The sequence below is a fragment of the Brassica napus genome, chromosome A4, assembly GCF_020379485.1.
Source record: "Brassica napus cultivar Da-Ae chromosome A4, Da-Ae, whole genome shotgun sequence".
In the NCBI taxonomy this organism is placed as follows: Eukaryota; Viridiplantae; Streptophyta; class Magnoliopsida; order Brassicales; family Brassicaceae; genus Brassica; species Brassica napus.
The window spans coordinates 4,611,249-4,621,272 of NC_063437.1; positions in this window are offsets into that span (position 1 = coordinate 4,611,249).

The window sequence follows — 10,024 nt, forward strand, 5'->3', positions numbered from 1 at the left end:
TACCACTACAAGAAAACACGCTATATTCCGACGGACGTTCCGACGGACAAAAATGTCGTCGGACAAATTTGACGATTTTCGATGGTATTCTGACAAAAACAAAAAATACTACTTTGTCGGAAATTCGTCGGAATATACTGACGATTTTTCGACAAAAGAATGTGTGTCGGTATATACCGACAAAATTCCGACGACGTTCTGATGATATATATAACCGTTAGGTTATACCTACGAACTTCCGACGACATTGCGATCAATAATATAACTTTCGCTGTCGTCGGAATTCCGTCGGTATATACCGACGAAATTCCGACGAACCTTTTGACCGTTGCCGACAAATAAATATGTCCGTTTTATAGCCGTTGAGATAGGAAAATACCGACGGAATTCCGACGGATATGACCGTTCGGGTCGTCGGAATGTCGTCGGTATCTCGTCGGACTGCCGTAAGCAATTTCTTATAAATACAACCTCTCCTCATTCAACTCATTCACTCCTCATTCTCTCTTCACTCTCTCTAATCACAACAATTCCGAGAAAATCATGTCAACATGAGTTTATTATCGTTCGTGGATGGATAAACCTCATATGGATCCCAACACCAATTTACTTACGGAAGAATACGTTCAAGGGATTGGAGAATTCATGAAGCTTGGTGAACAGCGACTGGATGCAAAAACCGGTATGTTAAGATGTCCCTGCTCTACTTGCAATAATAATAGGATTATAAAAGAATTTGATGTTTGGACTCATTTGTATATGAGAGGATTTTCACGTAATTATAAAGTTTTGTATCTTCATGGGGAAACTGGTTATGAATATGGTAGTACTATCGAACCTCTTAGCGAACCTCAGCCTGATATTAGGTTAGAAGAACCTAGAACGGATAATAGATTATGGGGAAACTGGTTATGAATATATACTCGTCAGTAATCCTTCGGTATTTTCCGACGACTTTCTGATGGATTAAATATCCGACGAAATACCGACGACTTTACTAATTCCGTCGGAAATCCGTGGGAATATTAAATTACCCGGAAAAAACAAACTGCGTGAAAATTTTCGCGAACCGCTAATTGGTATATTTTAATGATTCCGACGAAATTCCGACGTACCCGTGTCCGTCGGAATCATTAAAGATAAAGACCCTAGACACTTCCTTCTTCGTCATTTTCGCCTCTCTCTAAATTCTCTCCGATTTCTCTCTCTTTGACGGCAACTCCGGCAATTTTCGAGCTCCCATCTCTGGCGATTCCTCTTCCCACCGTCAGATCTCTTCCCCACTCCACAAATCATGTAAGATTCTATAAAACCTTTGTGTATTTCAATTTTTTAGGGTTTAGGAAGTTAGATCTTAGGATTTAAGGTTGTTTGATTGAAAATTTTAAGATTGAATGGTTAGTTTAGGATCTATTAGTTAGGATTATTGTTTGGATTGTTGTTTTTATTTTTTTGGATTGAAAACGTTTTTGTATTTTTAAAATTGTCAGTAATATATTATTTAAAATAAAATATTTTTTAAAAGTTTTATATATATTTAACAACCTTTTCTATATTTATAAACGTTTTATAAATATTTTTTTATAGAAAAAACGATTTTATATTTTTTTATATAGATAAAAACGTATATATATTTTTTTATATAGATAAAATGTATATATATAAATATCATTTTTAGATGTAAAAATAATTTTTAATATATTTAACAACCTTTTCTATATTTATAAAAAGTTTATAAATATATTTTTATAAAAAAACGATTTTATAATTTTTTATAAAGATAAAAACGTATATGTATATATATTTATATAGATAAAAACATATATATATATATATATCATTTTTAGATGTAAAAATAATTTTTAATATATTTAACAACCATTTCTACATTTATAGTTTTTTTTAAACATTTATAATTTTTTTATACATACATATATATATATATAAATCATTTTTAGATTTAAATATATAAATTAAAACATTTTAAATAGAATTTTCATTTTTTAATATATTTAACAATCTTTTGATGTATTAACATTTATTTTTTAGGTCCGAGGAAGCACGCCATTCCGCATCCCGTTGTTCTGCACCCCGTGGCGGCCGAGGTAGTTCGGCGAGCAGTTCCCGTCCATCAGGATCATCTCACGAACAAAACTCGGTTCCCGCATATGTTCCCGCTCCCGCGCCCGCTCCTGCTCCATATGTTCCTGCTCCAGCTGCTCAGCAGGATCCGGGGGTCATGTCAGTTGAACAATTGGTTCAACAACCAGGTCGAGAGCATCTCCCGGTTTTCCATCCCAACCCACGACGGGGACATACAACTTGGTTAGTATTTTTATTTTATTTGTAGTGTTTTTCCGTTAATTAACTTTCTAACATGCATTTTTTAAAGGTTCAACAAGTCGAGCAATGGCATTAGCAGGAGCATCAACACTATGATGTATTCCATGCTCCAAACCGGATATTCGAAGTGGAGTGTGATTCCTCTCCCGGAGCGGGAGTTGTGGTTTCGTCAGTTTGCGGTAACTCTTCAGTTTTTTTTAAAGCATTTTTCAATTTTTTTATATATATCTACTAATTAAATTATGTGTGTTGTGTAGCAAGAGTTCAATTGGGATTCCGGTCTCACGGAAACAGTCCGTCAGAAATTCAACGAAAAGGCTTTGGACTCTTATACGAAGCAGATCAACGCTTGGAAGACAATATGGCAGAAGTACAAGAGGCCACGATACATCAACGAGACGGTGTGGGATCAGTTGATAGTCCATTGAGAGAAGGACGACACTGTAGAGACGTCTCGTAAGAACTCCAAGAACCGGAAGAGCGATCGTGGTGGGAAAGGGATGTATGTGCACAACCTCGGCGCTTGCTCTATGTATTCTAAGGAGGATCAACTTGTAAGTTCTATTTTTTTTATCTTTATATTTATTTAAATAATTATTTTTATATATTCTTTGGCTAATGACTGTTTTTTAGATTGAAGCAAATGGCGGTAATCCCGTTGATAGTCTCCAACTTATTAAGGAGGCTCACACTAACAAGAAGACGGGTCAAATTCAGGACGCCATGATCAGATCCGTTGTTGACTTCGTGGAAACTCAAAAAGAAGCTCTTCTATCTTCTCAGCCTCTCTCTGATGACGGCGATTCTACGGGAGCTTCAACCAACATGTTCCGATTGCAAATAAATGAGATGGTTGAAAAGGTAATTTTTTTATTAATATATTTATTTTATAATGTAGTTTACTAACTTTAAATATTTTTGTAGGCGGTTCCTAAAAGGAAAGGAGGACATTTAGTTGGGTTGACCCGCCGTGCTTCTTCGTATCCGGCGTCTTTTTTGCAAGTTTCGTATACCGATCCCATGATTTTGGAGCAGCTACAGAACAAAGATGAACGGATTGTGGCATTGGAGGAGCAGAACGCCACTATCCTTTCTGAGAATGCCACTATCCTTGCTCAGCTGGAATCCCAAAAGAAGACCAATGCCGAGATATTGGAAAAGCTAGATCGTTTGTTTCCTTCGGGTTCTTAGTTTTTTATGAATTTTAAAACTTTAATGGATGTTTTTTTTTAATTTAAGTTTGTATGAATTTAAATTCTATAATATTACTAGTTTTAAATTTCAGATTTTGTGTATTTATTAATTTTTAATATAAAAAAATATATTTATAAATGCAAAATTTATTTATATTTAAAAATGGTATATTCTGACGAATCTGAGTCGTCGGTATATCCCGACAAACCGGTTCGTCGAAATATACTGACGAACCCTAGTCGTCGGAATATACCGACGACTCAGATTCGTCAGAATATACTGACGAACTTTTGTCGTCGGAATATTCTGACGACTGTGATTCGTCGGTATATTTCGATGACTAGGGTTCGTCAGTATATTCCGACGACAAAAGTTTGTCAGTATATTCTGACGAATCTGAGTCGTCGGTATATGCTGACGACCTAATTCGTCGGAATATAGTGTTTCCGATGAATTCAGTTTTCGAAATATGTTATCGGAGTGTCGTCAGAAGTTCGTCAGAATGTGGTTTCTCGGTATTCGTCAGTAAGTCGTCGGAAACTTTGACGAAATTCCGACGAATTATTTTTTTCCCGACGAAATGATACCGACGACCACTTTCGTCAAAAATTCGTCAAATTGTCTCTATTTCGACGAACTTCTGATGATTTTGTCCGTCAGTATCCGCCTGTTTTCTTGTAGTGACATAAGTAATGTCTTGTAACGAAATTTAATTAGAATAACCTTGTTTTTCTAGATTAATTGTCTTATTTGGTTAAGATAACGGACTGGTATTTCAGAGACCATATTTCTTTGTCATTGCTGAAGGAAAAAACTTGAATTGTATCCAACCGTGTTATAAGATTGATCAACGGATGTTAAATTCTTTATATTTTGAAAATATTTGACATCGCATATAGTTTTAAATTGTTATCAATTTATGTCACACGAGAGAGATTAATAGCTTCTCATGCAAATATGTCTATACATTAGTGCTTCAGACAAGCCTTAATTAGAGTACGCATTACATATTTTACATGCCGTACAGCCGTAGAGGTAGAGCTAGAAGATACGGCGACCTTTCATGTTAGTTTCTTCGTCGCCTTCAAACAGTTGCGTTTTTCCTTTCAAACTACCTTTGTTTGGGAGCTCCTATCAAAGTCAAAAGTAAAACATTCAAACAAAATATAGAAAGGAAGGTAAACGTAAAACGCGACCATGTTGAGGTGATACATAAAGAACCTTTGACTTTTTCTCTCGACCGTACAAAGCGATTCAAAACGCGATCTTCTTCCTTTGCCCTTCTCCGGCGCCGTTCTCGGCGTCGGAACCCTCCAGCCCTCATGGCTAAAAATAAAAACTCAAAAAAGCCTCCTACCAAGCCATATCCCACTGGATCTGGCTCTTCTCACTCTGTTCTTAAACAACCCACGCCTGAGATTCCCTTGGCCGTGTACAGTGAAATCCGAACAAAGCAAGCAGATCTAAGCCTCTCCTCTGCTCCTCCTGGTCCGATTTCCCCATCTGAGCCTTCGATGCCTGCCTCGGTAGCCATTGCAGCCTCAACACCGAAACTCAATGAAACCCTAACCTCAGCTACAGTCGCAAGTGCTCCACAAGCCTCCGTACCTGAGCAAACAAACAACCCTTCTCCATCGATCCAAATGGGCCTCATCGAGAAGGTTCAGCCACCTACAGCGACTCTCAACGGTCCGTCTGGAAAGTCACTCCCCGCAACAAGCTCCTCAACAGACCTTGACCCGGCGAGTAAATGGAGACGTTTCGTTAGCAAGACCTCCTCTAAAATGGAGCCTGAGCAGACACCTTTCACCCTTGAATCAGGAGAAGCATGCGTCAAAATTCCCAACTCAGTCATTGAACGGAATAAGAAAGCTTGGGACTCCTTCATTCTCGGACAATTCTACGAGGAACCTCCTGCTAAAGGAGCCGTCCACGCAATTGTAAACGGAATTTGGAGCAGACAAAAGCGCGACATCTCTGTTTCGAAAATGGATGGACACGCTTTTCTATTTAGAGTCCCCTGTCCAAATGCTAGAAGGAAAATTCTCAGTCAATGCCTTTGGCAAGTAGAAGGACAAACGATGTTTGTGGCGAAGTGGGCTCCAGGTCCTCTCCAAGAGAAACCCGAGCTATCAATGGTCCCGGTTTGGCTGGATTTCACTGGAGTACCACTGCAATTCTTCAACCGAGACGCCTTGAAGGAAATAGCTGGACTGGTCGGACATCCTATTTGTCTCCACTCCGCAACTGAAAACCTCACTAACCTTGAGGTCGCCCGAGTGTATACTGTTATAGATCCCCGAAAGCCACTGCCGGAAGGGGTCAATGCTCAGTTCGAATCAGGTGAGATTCATAGGATCACAGTTTCCTCGCCTTGGCTCCCATCCTTATGTTCCTTCTGTAAAAAGGTGGGCCACACTATATCCCGCTGCAAATCTGCTCCCACTACTTGTACAATTTGCAACTCTGTCAAGCACGACACTGCTCTTTGTCCTCGCAACAGACCAAAGCAGCGCGAAGGAAAGGCACCGGTAAAAAGCCTGCTCTCAATCTCTTCCCAGCGCCAATCTCAGAAACAAATCTACAGGCGCAAGGAGGTTGAAGCACCTGCAATATCACCGCATCTTGCGGTCCCTATTGACTCTCCCCAGGATGCAGTAGTGGAAAATCCCTCGCTCTTAATTTCAGAAAATCGATTACCTGCTTCACAGACTATTAAGGAAGGGCAACCTCAACTCAAACCAACCTTCGCTGAGATCTCGGCCACCCCAGCAAGGAAAAGTGATCTCAACAGTCAAATCTCGCTGCCTATTCGTTCACCAATGCCGATAATCTCTACCTCCAAAGCAGTCACGGATACTCCATCCAGTTCAACTGTTGCCTTTGACTATGATGTTTCTAAAGGAGGTCTCATCGTTGATCTAAGTCCTCACTTTGTCCCTTCATCGGCGGCTCCTTCTGAGGACGAGTCTTATTCGAGTCAGCAGGGTTTTTCAACTCCAGAATCTTTATCTGAAGGGGAAGATAACCCGGATGATGAAAATGATCAGTTCATCCAGGTTATGACCAAACGCATGCGCCGTCAGTTGCTTGCGAGAGCTCGGGGTAGAGGCCCCTTATCCCTCTAATTTTCATCTTTTTATGGATATTTTTTGTTGGAACATAAGAGGTTTCAATGATCCTGTAAAGCGGAGAGGTTTTCGGAAATGGTATAAAGAAAATAAGCCGGTTTTTGGTGGTCTCGTTGAGACGCACGTCTGTCCTGAAAGAGCTGCTTCTTTGGTTGCTCGGTCTTTTCCGGGATGGTCTTCTGTAAATAACTATGAATTCTCGGATTTAGGAAAAATTTGGGTCGTGTGGCACCCCTCCGTTCAAGTCACACTAATCTCCAAGTCTCTTCAGGTCATCACCTGTGCGGTCAAACTTCCATTTCAGCCTTCTGAGATGGTTATCTCAATTGTCTATGGTTCGAACTTCAGGGAAGATAGAAGGAGCCTCTGGTCTGAGCTGATTAGTACATCGTCGACGGTCTCCTCTCATCCTTGGACATGCCTGGGTGATTTCAATGAAATCTTATGGCCAGACGAACACTCAGCTGGTAATGATTATCTCTCTACCTCAGGTATGCGAGAGTTCAATGACTGTGTCAACGCATGCCTTCTCTCTGATCTGCCGTACTTTGGGAACACTCATACTTGGTCTAATAGCCAAGGAAGCACTCTGGTAGCCAAAAAGCTTGATCGTATTCTTGTAAATGATAGATGGCTCCTCCAATTTCAGGATTCAGTGGGGGTGTTTGGAGATCCTGGTATCTCAGATCATAGTCCATGCTGCATCTACATGGACTCATTTTCTCCAAAGCAGAAGAAACCTTTCAAGTTCTTCTCAATGCTCAACAGCCACCCAGAGTTTGCAGAGGTCTTACATCAGTGTTGGAACTCTCTCCCGTTTTCTGGCTCTAGAATGTTCCTGGTGTCCAAGAAACTAAAGGAAATTAAGAGTATCATCAGGGCTTTTAGTAAGGAGAACTTCTCTGAAATTGAAAAGCGTGTGGCTGAGTCCTTTTCAGAACTCCAATCTTGCCAACACGCCCTCCTTGCTTCTCCATCTCCATCTCTAGCAGCCCTGGAAAGAACAGCTCACAGAAAATGGATAATGCTAGCAAAGGCTGAAGAGTCTTTCCTTAGACAGAGAGCCCGTATTCAGTGGCTAGCTGAGGGAGACTGTAACTCGGCATTCTTCTACCGTGCTATTAAATCTCGCTCTGCTCAAAACTTTATTCACATGTTACTGGATTCAAGCGATAGGGTTATTGATGATCTTCAGGGTATCAAAGATCACATCTTGGGTTTCTATCAAAACCTTCTAGGAGGACAAATCCAACCCACTTCCTCGTCTCCAGACTTGATAGGAGACCTGGTCCCGTACAGATGTTCGTCGGAAGCATCGGCTACTCTATTGGCTCGGGTCACACCAGCTGATATTAAAGATGCCTTCTTCTCTCTGCCTAAAAACAAGTCACCTGGCCCTGACGGCTACCCTGCTGAGTTCTTTACTGCAAATTGGAACGCTGTGGGTGCTGACATGGTGGCTGCTGTGCAAGAGTTCTTTGAATCTGGAAAAATTCTAAGGCAGTGGAACTCTACAGCTGTAACCTTGATTCGTAAAAAGCCGAATGCTTCAAAAATAACAGAATTCAGGCCCATTTCTTGCTGCAACACTGTGTACAAGGTTATTTCTAAACTGTTAGCAAATCGCCTCAAGCAGATTCTGCCTTCTATCATCTCAAACTCGCAGTCGGCTTTCATCCCCGGAAGATCTCTTGCTGAAAATGTCCTGCTAGCCACCGAGTTAGTTGCCGGCTACAATTGGAAAACAATATCAAAAAGGGCAATGCTTAAGGTTGATCTTCAAAAGGCATTCGATACAGTAAACTGGGAATTTGTGCTTAACACTTTACAGGCCCTCAACTTTCCGAGGAGCTTTACAAACCTTATCAAGCAGTGCTTAACCACTACCAGTTTCTCAATAGCCATTAATGGGGAGCTATGTGGCTACTTCAAAGGAACACGAGGCTTGAGGCAAGGAGACCCTCTCTCTCCTTACCTCTTTGTTCTAGTAATGGAGGTCTTCTGCTGTATGCTGAATGGAAGTTACTCGGCAGGTCTTATCGGTTACCATCCCAAGGCAGAGCACCCACAGGTAACTCACTTAGCCTTTGCCGATGATATCATGGTCTTCTTTGATGGCACAAAGGATTCCCTCGAAAACATTGCCAAAACTCTTCAGGAATTCACCAGGTGGTCTGGCCTTTCTATGAATCGCTCCAAAACTGATCTCTTCACGGGTGGCTTGAACCTGGATGAAACTAATGACTTAGCTAGCCTCGGTTTCAATCTTGGTTCATTCCCTATCCGCTATTTGGGCCTTCCCTTGATGCATAGAAAGCTCAGAATAGTTGATTACAGGCCTCTCTTAGACAGACTCCGCTCCTACTTCACCTCATGGACTTCTAGAGCTTTGTCTTATGCAGGCCGCCTGCAGATGCTGAAATCAGTCATTTACGGTCTCCTGAACTTTTGGTTTACAGCATTCATATTGCCTAAGGGATGCATCGCGCAGATCCAGTCTCTCTGCTCTCGCTTCCTCTGGTCAGGAGATGTAACGAAGAGATGTGTTCCTAAAGTATCTTGGGAAGTCACATGCTTGCCTAAGAAAGAAGGAGGACTTGGGTTAAGGAACCTCACTGTTTGGAACCGAACTCTGTGTCTTCGCCTAATCTGGGCTTTATTCTGCAGCTCTGAATCTTTATGGGCATCTTGGACTAAAGAGAACAGAATCCAGGATAAAGTTTTTTGGGAAATTGAGCCCGCTGATCACTTCTCTTGGACCTGGAAAACAATCCTGGCACTTCGACATGAAGCCTCTTCGTTACTAAAGTGCAGACTGGGTAATGGTAAGCAAGCAAGCTTTTGGCACGACTCTTGGACCCCTTTTGGGCCTCTGGTTAAATACATTGGCCAGCAAGGTCCACGAGAGTTAGGGATCCCCTCAGACGCTTCTATTGCATCGGTTCTAACTCATGAGGGCTGGAATATGCGACATGCTCGCTCTGATAGAGCAATGGTCCTGCAAATCCACCTCTCCTCGGTTAGGATCCCTCAGCTATCTGATCCCGACGATGAATATTATTGGTGTGTAAATGATGTGGAACTGGATAAATTCTCCACGAAGCACACTTGGGAGTTTCTCCGGCCTCGAGGACCTGTTCAGGACTGGACTGCTACTGTCTGGTTCAAGGGATCGGTGCCGCGTCACGCCTTTCACTTCTGGGTTACTCAACTTGACAGGCTGCCTACCAGAACCCGCTTAGCTTCTTGGGGACTACCAATAGACCAATCTTGCTGTCTGTGTGGTAATGCGCTGGAAAACAGAGATCATCTATTCCTAAGATGTGAGGTCAGTCAATATCTCTGGTCTATGATAA